Consider the following 10,706-nt stretch of genomic DNA (forward strand, 5'->3'; position numbering starts at 1 on the left):
TGCTGAAAGCTGTCTTTAAACACAGTACTTTCTTGCTTCGTTGCCTACATTGTACTAGGATCCAGCATTACGTGACATTCCTACTTCCAGTCTCCAGGATGATGGTATGGAAATTTTAACGAAGTCATGATACCTAAGGAGGTCACACTATCAAACCAGTAGATAGGAGCAAGTCACCTTGCAGCAACTGGCAGATGTCTTTAACAGTCCTGGAAGAGAATGTTCATGTGCTATCATAGTGAGTCTACATTGTACTAGGATCCAGCATTACGTGACATTCCTACTTCCAGTCTCCAGGATGATGGTATGGAAATTTTAACGAAGTCATGATACCTAAGGAGGTCACACTATCAAACCAGTAGATAGGAGCAAGTCACCTTGCAGCAACTGGCAGATGTCTTTAACAGTCCTGGAAGAGAATGTTCATGTGCTATCATAGTGAGTTACCAGCCTTTAAGCCCAAACTGACATTGATATTAACATAAGAATGAATATAATTATGTGGTCCCTGGACTTGGCTCTGTAATACACACTTTATCATTTACTATCTGATGCTTGTGGCCATACCAGCTGGGAAAGTGCTTCACTAATTTCAGGGCCCATAAAGCTTGTGTAGCCTCCTAGCCACTCCTGGTGGAGTGCAGGGTATGCAGAGGGTGCTGGATGCATGGGATGACTTTGCTGTTGTTTCTTGAGTTAGCTAGGACTGTTACCTCTTCGCCATCTCTTTTTTGACTTTGAAGGGAAAGACAGAATACAGTGTCAGGATGTTTTGATTATGGTTCAGATTCTTGGCGAATACTTGATTTTTGATTCAAGGGAGGCTATGGCACCTCCTGTCAGCTAAGAATTTGGTCTGTGGTGTTTTGTGACACTGCTACTAACAACAAAGTGTTACTGCCTTGTTTCTCATCATGTTGTTAGTGCATTTCTGTTTCCAACTATTGTGACACTTATGGCATGTGTCAGACTGGAGTAATCTGTTCCTTTTTGTAGCAGTTGTGCCTACTATGTTTTTATGAGAGCACAATGGAACTTCTTTAGTGTTTGCAGAAAATAGGTCTCCAAGCAACACCTGCACTAATTTCTTCAAAGGTATAGATCCAGGGTGATGTGAGTACCTTATCTCATCTCTATGTATTTTCTATTATTGCTGACCCTTTACCGTGTCCCAGGTGCACAATATGATGGTCTCACTTCAGGACTAATGCAATGTTCTCATAGTTGCCTGTTTAGAACTAGTATGTACAAAATGTCCTTTTTGTAGCTGGTAATTTTAATAAAAAGTGAAGTGAATTGCACCCTTATAAATACTGGTTGTATTTGTCATTTGTTAATCTAAAAATGCAGAGAGATATATGTAAAGAAGATATGCACAAGCTCTCCAGATGGATAAACAACAAACTACCAGCACAGCTATAAAATGTGAAACCTAATCTAACCTTGCTTCAGGATGTGGTTTATCTGTGTGCTGTGCCCATAGCATCTTTAATAAACATATTGGATGAAAATGTGTCACAATTCATCTTACTCCTCCTTTCAAATGCAGAGGTTAAATTGTTTTATCAGAAATATGAATTTTATTTATTTATTTACTATTCTAGCTAGATAAGATTGTCCCTGAGGTCCCCTCTCCTAGCTTCTGAGAACTGCCATTTCTCTGGATGATAAACCAAATTCTGGAACTGATGAGGTACAGGCTTCTACACTGTAGAAGCTGATCCGCTGTCTTTGTAGTTTCTTGTATCTACTTTTAATAATAATATTTTTTAATATGGAGCTTTAGGAAAGGAAGTATTTACACAGCAGACATGCCAAAGCAGTTTTTACTTTTTATGGATGCATCTTGTAAGAACTTTGGACATTTTGTGCTGGCTCCATGTGCAGAATCACTCACAAATCATCATGGCTGGATCGAGTAGTCCTGGTCTCAGGACTTTGAATATGCTTTTCTGTGATAGATTAATACAAATCAATAGAGTCTGGTTATATATTATTTCAGTGCTTCTAAGGTTCACTGACTTGAATGGAAGCTCTGGCTGGATTGGTCCTGAGTTTTATCACTGGGATCTTTTATTTCAACACCAGCATTTTGGCACTTGGAACATGTCAGTTATCTATTGAAGATTCATGCCTAGAGATTCAGTTTTATCTCTATTTTTGTGAGACTGAATTGAAGTGTATTTTCATTTGTATCTTCAACGATGCATTAAGATGCTTTTCAAATATCATTTGACTCTTAAAAGGTGAGTAATGTCCTCAAAAAGAAGCCTTGTAGAACTGGTGGAGTTACATGTCCAGAATGCCTCTAAAAACCTGTTATGTGCCTGAGGCTTCCTTATACACACAAATCACAACATTAGTTCATGCTCATAGAATTTTTACTTTCAAATCCCTGGGTAGTGTGGTGGGTCTTACTAAACTGATGCAAAAGGTTGAATGCAGAGGAGAATAATAATTCAGCAATATTAAATGCTAAGTTTACTTTCTCCTGTTCTGTCACAGATGAGCTCTGTGACACCAGACGAAGGTAAGCTGAAAGTGTCAATTGAGTCCCCCATTTTCAACAGCACCAAATCTGCCCAGCCTCTCCTCCCTGCTGGCTACTTCCATGGGCTTTCACCAGGTGAGTGAAGTGTGTTCATCCTGAAAATCACTTGTAGGTCAGGCCATTCACACTGCTGCCCTCATTCCTGTGGCATAATTGGTAAAAGCTGATAAATAGTTTGAGCTTATAAGCCCTGTGTGTAGGACAGTAACAGCTAAATATTGCTACTCTTACATCCCAAAATAATTCAATTGAACACATTCATTATGTCTTGATTGCATGTGCTAATTGCAGGTTAGATGCAATCAAGGCAGCACTGCCTGGCAAATGCTCTATGCAAGCCACGAGAAACCCTGGTGGAGGGGATTCCTTTCTTTAAATTGAATCTATTCTCTCACAATTACATGGTTTTGCTTCAGATGTACAATTAGATGTTATTACTCTAATTTTGTAACCACACAATAATCAACCAAAAATTACTTCGAGAAGCAAAACAAAACAAGGAAATTTGCACAGGAAGAGGTACAACAAAGAGAATGTCAAAGACTTTGAGGCAAACCCAGAGAAGGAAACAACGGTCACGTGAATGATTGATCTCTGCTAAATCTGGTGTATGTGAATGCACCACCTAGATGCACTTCAGGAGTGGAGAGGTGAAGGAATACCACGAAGTCATCAGAGAACCTGAATATACCCTGACACTGAGCAATCTGCCCCAAAGTCCACCAATTGATCCTAGAGAAGCTCTTTTGGAAGGCAGGATGTTTTGTGCTACAGTAATGATTTTTGTATATATCAGGGTAATTTTTTTTTTTAAACAGTCTCAATAATAAAAGTGATACTGAAAGGGTTATCTTGCAAAAGTCCAACAGTGATGATCACTTTAGGCCTTTGTAGCTCACGCATAACTGAAGTACAATTGATCACATTTTAAAAAATAATTAAAAGAAAAATCCAGTAAAACCTTTGTTTTATAAGGGACAAGGAATCATGGGCAAGGAACCTTTTTTGTGAAAAGTTGCTCCCTGGCTTTAGAAAAATTGTTGAAGGAGTCACTATCAGGAGACAGCAGTGAGTGAAAAATAGTCTTAGAAGAGGGAGATGGTGCTAGGCTAACCAGAGAGCTTTCTGGGGGAATTTTTTTTTTATAAATACATATATTTTTTAGACTGGACTCTGAAAGTATTTGATGTGGTATCATTTGAGAAAACCTACATAAGATGAGAAGCAGGATGGATGATGTAAGGTGGGTAGGATTATCTAGTGAAAGATGAAATGGGGTGATGGAGAAAGGAAGGTATCACTCAAGTACTGGTATTGACTCTGGGCTGATCTAACTTCATATTGCCATCACTCTTTCAGAAAAATCAGACATATGTTCATGAAATTTGCTGATGAAGCTGGTGCTGGAAGTTTTAGAGTTTGACATGCATGAAGAACAAGGTTAATTTAAAAGCTTGTGGCAGGGGAGGCTTATTCAAACAACATGCAAAATATTTGGGGTCTTGCAAAAAGCTGCAAGAACTTTTTCTTTAGAGGTAGAGCCTACTAGACCTTGGAAAACAGAAAAGTGGGGGGATAAGTATTACGATGGCATAAATAGCAGTGTATGAGCTAAGCCTGCATGACATAAATAAAGTTAACCAGGCAAGAAATTTGGTGGTAAACATCAGAGCAGATCTAGCCTCCCATCAGGAGTGTGACAGCAAGGAAGAACCCCGGCTGGGCAGCAGTTTTATTGGCTGGTCCAAGGCCTCTGTCCTTTATCTCTGTTGTCTCAAGCTGTGAGCAGTGAACAGTGAGAACATTACTGAGTGTTACAGACCCAAAGAGCAGTGCTGCCTGGTTGTGTGCTCTATCTACTGGTGTGTCCTCTGGTAACCAACTTGAGCAGTATGAAGGATGGCTCTTCTGAAGAGCACTCCTGGACATCTTGTATGTGACAGAGGAGGGAATTGGAACAAAAACTTCTTGTGATTTTTTAGAAAAAAGTGATTTCTCATAAAATGTTGCTTTATTCCATGCAGTCTCCTGTGAAAACACTAGATTTCAATGGACTTTAGGGAAATACATGCAGATCTGTATAATTTCTTGTCACCCTGCCTAAATAGTGATGGGAATGTGTTTTCATGCTGTGTACCCCATGATGACACTGGCGTGTTTGAGGCATCCAAGCTGAGCAATGTGGAGCTCAGGGTGACATGAAAAGTGTACTTCCCTGACTCTGAGACCCAAAGCTGAGCAGTGATTCCTTACTCTTTTTATTAGCTAAGGTTATAAATGGAGTTGGGAGCACACAAGCCACTTTTAAGCTGTGTGGCCTCAAATTGCTAAGTTTCCAGGCTGGATTTTTTATTCTGAAGCAATCCAAATGTCTGGGGTTTTTTGTGTCTTCTTTTCCATGAGAAATATCAATGTGCTATGGCGAGTTATGAAAGAGGATGTCCTGACCCATGCCTCAGCATGTTTTGGACTTTCCCAAAGAATAATATTTCCAGCTTCTTGACCACCCTGATCTCAGACCTTTGGAGACAGACTGAACACAGAACGGCAACCTCTATGGCCAGAAAGGATCTCAAGATGTTATCAAGACTATACGATCTCCAATCCAAGGTAGGATCAGTTATATGAGAGAACCAGTGTCTAACCTTCACTTAGTCTATAATTAGTGAATTCTGAATTACAGGTATTCCTCTCATGTCTCCTCAAAAGCCATATTTCTAAGTCATCTAATTATTCTGTTCCCCAAAACAAGACACACCAGTCCTCTAGAACCTTGTCAGGGTTTAAAAGAAAGGCAGGATTACTTTGTACAACTCTCAGCTACCACTGATGCTTATACCTCAGAGTGGTGGTCACCTTTTGTAACAGCAAGACGCTATTGACTTGTTAGGTTTGTGGTCCACATGGAGCCCTAGATCTTCTTTGGACAAATGCTCAACATGGTTTTCCCCTATTAGATATCTGTATGCTTAATTACTCCTCTGTAAATGTTCCCACTAGAGAGGATCACGTGTTTTTTTTTTTCATCAAGAACATCTTAGGCATATGGTTTAATTTTAGGTAGTACTGCAAGGAGCAGGGAGTTGGGCTCGATGATCCTTATGGGTCCCTTCCAACCTGAGATATTCTATGATTTATTCAATATATCAAAACCAATTTGAATTGTCAGTCTGTCCTGCAGCACATGAGCAGCCTCTCACAGTACGATATAGTTTGTAGATTTAATAAGCATATCTTTTAATCCATCACTTAGGCTGTTATTTAACATACTGAATATGGACTGGACCTCAATCACTGTCAAACTGCACTCAACAACTCCAAGGAACTTAGGGATCTACATTGTAACTATTATATCTTTTAAGCTAGCTTTGCACTCACTCTGTACTTCAGTTTAGGCAGCATTTCCCTAATTTCTTAGTAGTAATATAACTTCATGTGATGTCAAAGGCCTTTCCAAGCTCAAGCCACATGGTATTTACTGCATTGTCTCCATTTTACAAAAGCTACTGCCATGTAGGACAAAAAAACCCCATATGATTAATCCATATTGACTACTACCTACCTGCTCACTATTTTTCCAGTTGCTTTCTAATAGTTTAATTCCTCCCTTCCACCCTATGCTTTCCTGAGATCCAGGGACCTGAACAGGTCCCCAGCTCCTCTTGCCCCCTTTTGAACAGCAAGTACCACCTCTGCCCCTTTGGTGACACAGGAGCAAGTTGTATGACTCCATGAATCCTTTCTGGGCTATGTTGCAGCTCAGAGAAACTGGTCCTCAAGTAGTTGAACCTCAGGTTGGCTGGGATGGAACTGAGGCTGGAAGGTGCTGAAAGGCCTGTGGGGCCATGGGCCCGGGTGCTGACTCTGCTGGAAAGCAGGGTCTGGGGAGGGAGGGACAGATGACCATCGAAATCTTGCCTCAGTACAGAGTCATGATGTGCCTTTGGGTTTGGAGTTGGAGAAGTACTCCCCTGTGAGGATGACTTTAATCCATGTCTGTCAGGCTGAAACAATGCAACATAACTAAGCATTTTCCACCCTGTTTTTACCCCATCCTTGTTTGAGAATTAATCTTTCATCATCTAGTTGTACCTAGAGAGCAGACTGATATAACCGCATGAGAACTAAACATTTTGGCCTCTCTAGACACCCTTCTCTTCAGCTGTGCAGTTCTTCCTGAAAGAATCTTTTTTTTTCTGGTTTTGTCCTTGTTTTTGTTTTTAATTATTCTCTTCATTAAGAATACCCTCAGTATTTAGTTTGCAGGGTTTCTTTAGAACGGAAAGACAAAGACATTGCTCTGGTCTTGGAGTACTGAGCTTGATGAGACAATCATGTAGGAGACATCTGCATAGGACACTTAAAAAAAAAAAAAAAAAAAGAGCTCCTCCTCACTCCCAATTAAGAGCTGTTTCCCCACAATTATTGTATTAATGAAAGCAGTACATGCAGCTCATAATACCTTTAATTTAATTTTAATTACTCCTGGAAGACAATTAACATGGTTATTTAAAAATGCAATTCTTACCATAAAGCATAGCCAAATGGAGTTACAAGCACACACAAGTTATTAATCAGAGCCTTTAACATCCTCAAGTTAATAACTTTATTACTGCCAAGAAATGTGGCTCAAGCAAGAAATGTGTTGATTTGACCGTGAGAGGATTCACCCACCCTACGGCCATCACACATTTCAATTGCTAATGCATCAGTCTCATGTATGGAAAAGGAGATGAAAAAAGATGAACATCGTCATTTGAACTGTCTCACCCTGGATCCAAAGCTTGTTTCATACATTTGTCCATGACATAAATTTCCATCTCTTCTATAAGCTAATATGATTGATTTTGCACATCAGGGCAAGTAGTGTGAAAATGCAGTGCTCCAGCCTAGGCAACCCACGTGGCAATCAAGACTCACCAAAGATTGTCAAAATTCTTACTGGGAAGAGTAAAGGCAAAAATTATTTTTTAAAAATCCATTGATTTCTCTCTTGGATTTTTGAACCTGAAAGTGTCCCTGCTGGGGCGTGAGGGGGGTGTGGAACTGGATGATCTGTAAGGTCCTTCCAACCTAAACCATTCTGTGATTCTATGATTAGCAGTGAAGATATGTAAATACAAGAACAACCACCCTTCAAGCTAGTCTATGGTCTCTCTCCATAGGTTGGTGTGAAAAGCACATTGCACTAAAAATCTGCCTATAATCCATAGATGTAATAGGTCAAATCACTGAAGTCAGACCTCTTGACCTCAGTAGTGTTACAGTCTCCCTAAATGTCTCTTAATGCAAGACCATGAAGGTACACTGAGTGGGATTCATCTCTCCAAGCTTCAGCTATCTGACCATTCATTGCCTGTGCTCGGGCTTCCTGTGACACCCTGGGCAGCCCTGCTCCCCTTGGGAAGGGCCTGTCCTGCCTTAGGAGCCAGCCTCAGGCCAAGCTGCTGTGTGATGAAGATGGCAAGACTCTACTGCATCGCTTGCTTGCTTGTGGGTGAGTATTCCTGAGCATGTTTTACACTGAAAAGCAAACCTTCTTCTGGCCAAATGTTTTCCTCTAGAGCTAATAAAATCAAATCAGACTCTTCCCCAGATCAGGAATGAATTTTGTCTGGTTGTGTGTCATGGCTATAATAAACAGTTTATACTCGTGCAAAGGCTGTGTTTAAGTATGGCTGAATCCTGTTTAGTTTACTATGATTAACCTAAACAATTTATAAATGGATGAAGTAAGTTAATTTAAATTCTTCCTTCCATTTCCTATGGCTTTGTTAAGATTAGATTCTTAAAACAACCATTCCAGAAATTATTTCAAGACAAGAAAACGAATGTTAACGTGCCTGCATTAAAATCAAATGGCTTTCCCTCCTCTCCACCCCCTCTTCATTAATAAGGCATACAAGTCCTTTCCAGAACTACTCAGGATAAACAACTGAATGCTTAACGGTAGATGCCATTAATGTCTTAAAACAGGGGAGTATTTTGCTGTGCCATTCAATGCATTACAAGAAAAATTTCAGTCTAATCCCCTGCAAGTTGCTTCTTCAAACTCCTCAGTGGTGAGGCTGGAGTGTTGGTGATGTTGTCATGTTACAGAAATATTGTTTCTGCCTCTCACATGGGGATTAGATGAGCAAAAGGAGTTGTAGCCAAAGCACGTAAGCAAGTCTGTATAGAAGTGTACAAGGTTTAACAACTAAAAAATTAAAAGTCCTAATATGAGATTCATGTCCTGTTCAAAACCTTTTAACTAATTAAAGATATAGCCTACTTTCTTCTGCCTCTAGGAACACTGAATGGCTGATGGAAAGAAAGTATCTCAGTTGAAGAGAATCAGTACCCTGGCTTTAATTTCACCAAAGAAGGATATTTCACCTTTCCAGAGCTAAGGTTGGATTCAAGTTATCATCTTTCACTCGCTAAGTGTCTCTCTTACAGATGGGCTGTTCCTGAATATGCTCGCCGTTACCCATGTGCTGCAAGTTACAGTTCTCCTTGGTGGCAGCACTGCATAGCTGTTTTTCTTGGTGGTATGAGCAGATGGGCTTTGTGTTTCCTTTAACTGGATCCTTTCTCTGACAGCCTTTAGTTCAGTTTTGTTGGATGAAAGACAAAACACTGGTTTTGTCATTCCAGGCATTCATATATTCTGTATAAAAGGCTTTGCTTTTTCAAAAAATAGTATTTTGCTTTTAGTGATTCTCAAAAAATGGTTGCAAAGTTGCACTGAAAGAGCCCAGATTTGAGCCTGTATTTTCATCTTGATCCCTGAAACAATGACTTTTGCCACTTCTGAGCCTGGGTAGGACTTCCTTATATGTTGCTAAATGATGTATTACCAATTTATGATCAATATTTTTATCACTTTATTTTACTGGATGGTGCAGAGATCCTCTAAGCATTCACATACATGTTTAAGGAAGTCAGTAGGTAAAGACCAACCTCCAAGAACTAAACATTTGCAGCCACAGACAGAGAGATGTTTATCTCAGGTGAGGTTTATACTGTCTTCTGTTTGGGAACTAGAAAAACAGTTTCTAGCTTCAAGCCAAAGCAGGAATTAAATACAATCAATACATTCTATAAATATTTTCTAGGCTTAAATGGTCTCTCTCCCACAAGGCTGAAGTGTGAAGACTCTGGTTTATTTCTAACAGAAGGAAGTCTGTTTCTGGAGCTCTTTTTTGAGAGATGGAAAGTACCAGGTTTGGGCTTTGTCAGGGGGGTTGTGGTGAGGAGCTCTGCTTCCGCAGCTCACCAGCCAGCTCTGATAACGCGTCCTGCATCCCATGTTGGTTTAGATCATCCTAAATAAAGCACTTCTCTAAATCCTGCGTGCACTCAGCTGGTGGCTGAGGTGCTCTGCAAAAACAGGGACATTTCAAAGGTGACTGAACTGACACTACAGAACCTGCCCCCTGCCCCCTCCCCCCAACATCCCCCCTCCCCTGACATAGCTGTAATTGCTCTAGGGGTGTTTTCTTTCATGGCTCAGGAGGTGGGATTGATGGAAGGGGACTGAGGGTATGGGGGAAGCATGTGCTGAGAGTTGAGGTAAATGCAAGGTGGTTGTGTGAGGCGTTTGTGACATCAAACTGGTGGAAGTGTCACCCTGAGTGTCAGGAGGGGATGATGTGGGTGTCCTCTCTTTGAGAAAACTAAGATGAGTGCCCTGGTCTGGGGATCCTCACTCAACCACTCATGCTGGATCACAAAGCTGGCAAGCCTGGCCTGAGATCTGCCTGCCACCTCTGTGCAAGCTGGTTAGAAATACATATGATGTGTGTTTTGGGCTTTGCTTCCTCTGCATTGCTTCTGCCCTGAATAAGCAATGTGGAGGTGTATTAAACAGGTATATGTAATGGATTTATTCAGGTGCTGTTTCCAGAGGGCAGATCCTGGAGGTCAGGAGGGTCCCTTCTGAGGAGAAAAGTGGTCCAGGATGGAGAAGGGATACACAAAGGACATAGCTACAGCTGGAGCAGAAACAAAGGCGAGACAAATGTGGGAGGTTGTGCAGGGCTGAGCCAAATGTTTAAACCCTGATATCTGACACAGATCTTGTTCCGAAACACAAATACAGTGAGTTGCTTTCATGCAAGATAGACCAGCACCCCGATCCAAAACTGGAGGCAGGAGGACAGACACTGTA

This window comes from Chaetura pelagica, unplaced genomic scaffold (assembly GCF_000747805.2).
Source record: "Chaetura pelagica isolate M959 unplaced genomic scaffold, ChaPel_1.0 scaffold10, whole genome shotgun sequence".
NCBI lineage: Eukaryota > Metazoa > Chordata > Aves > Apodiformes > Apodidae > Chaetura > Chaetura pelagica.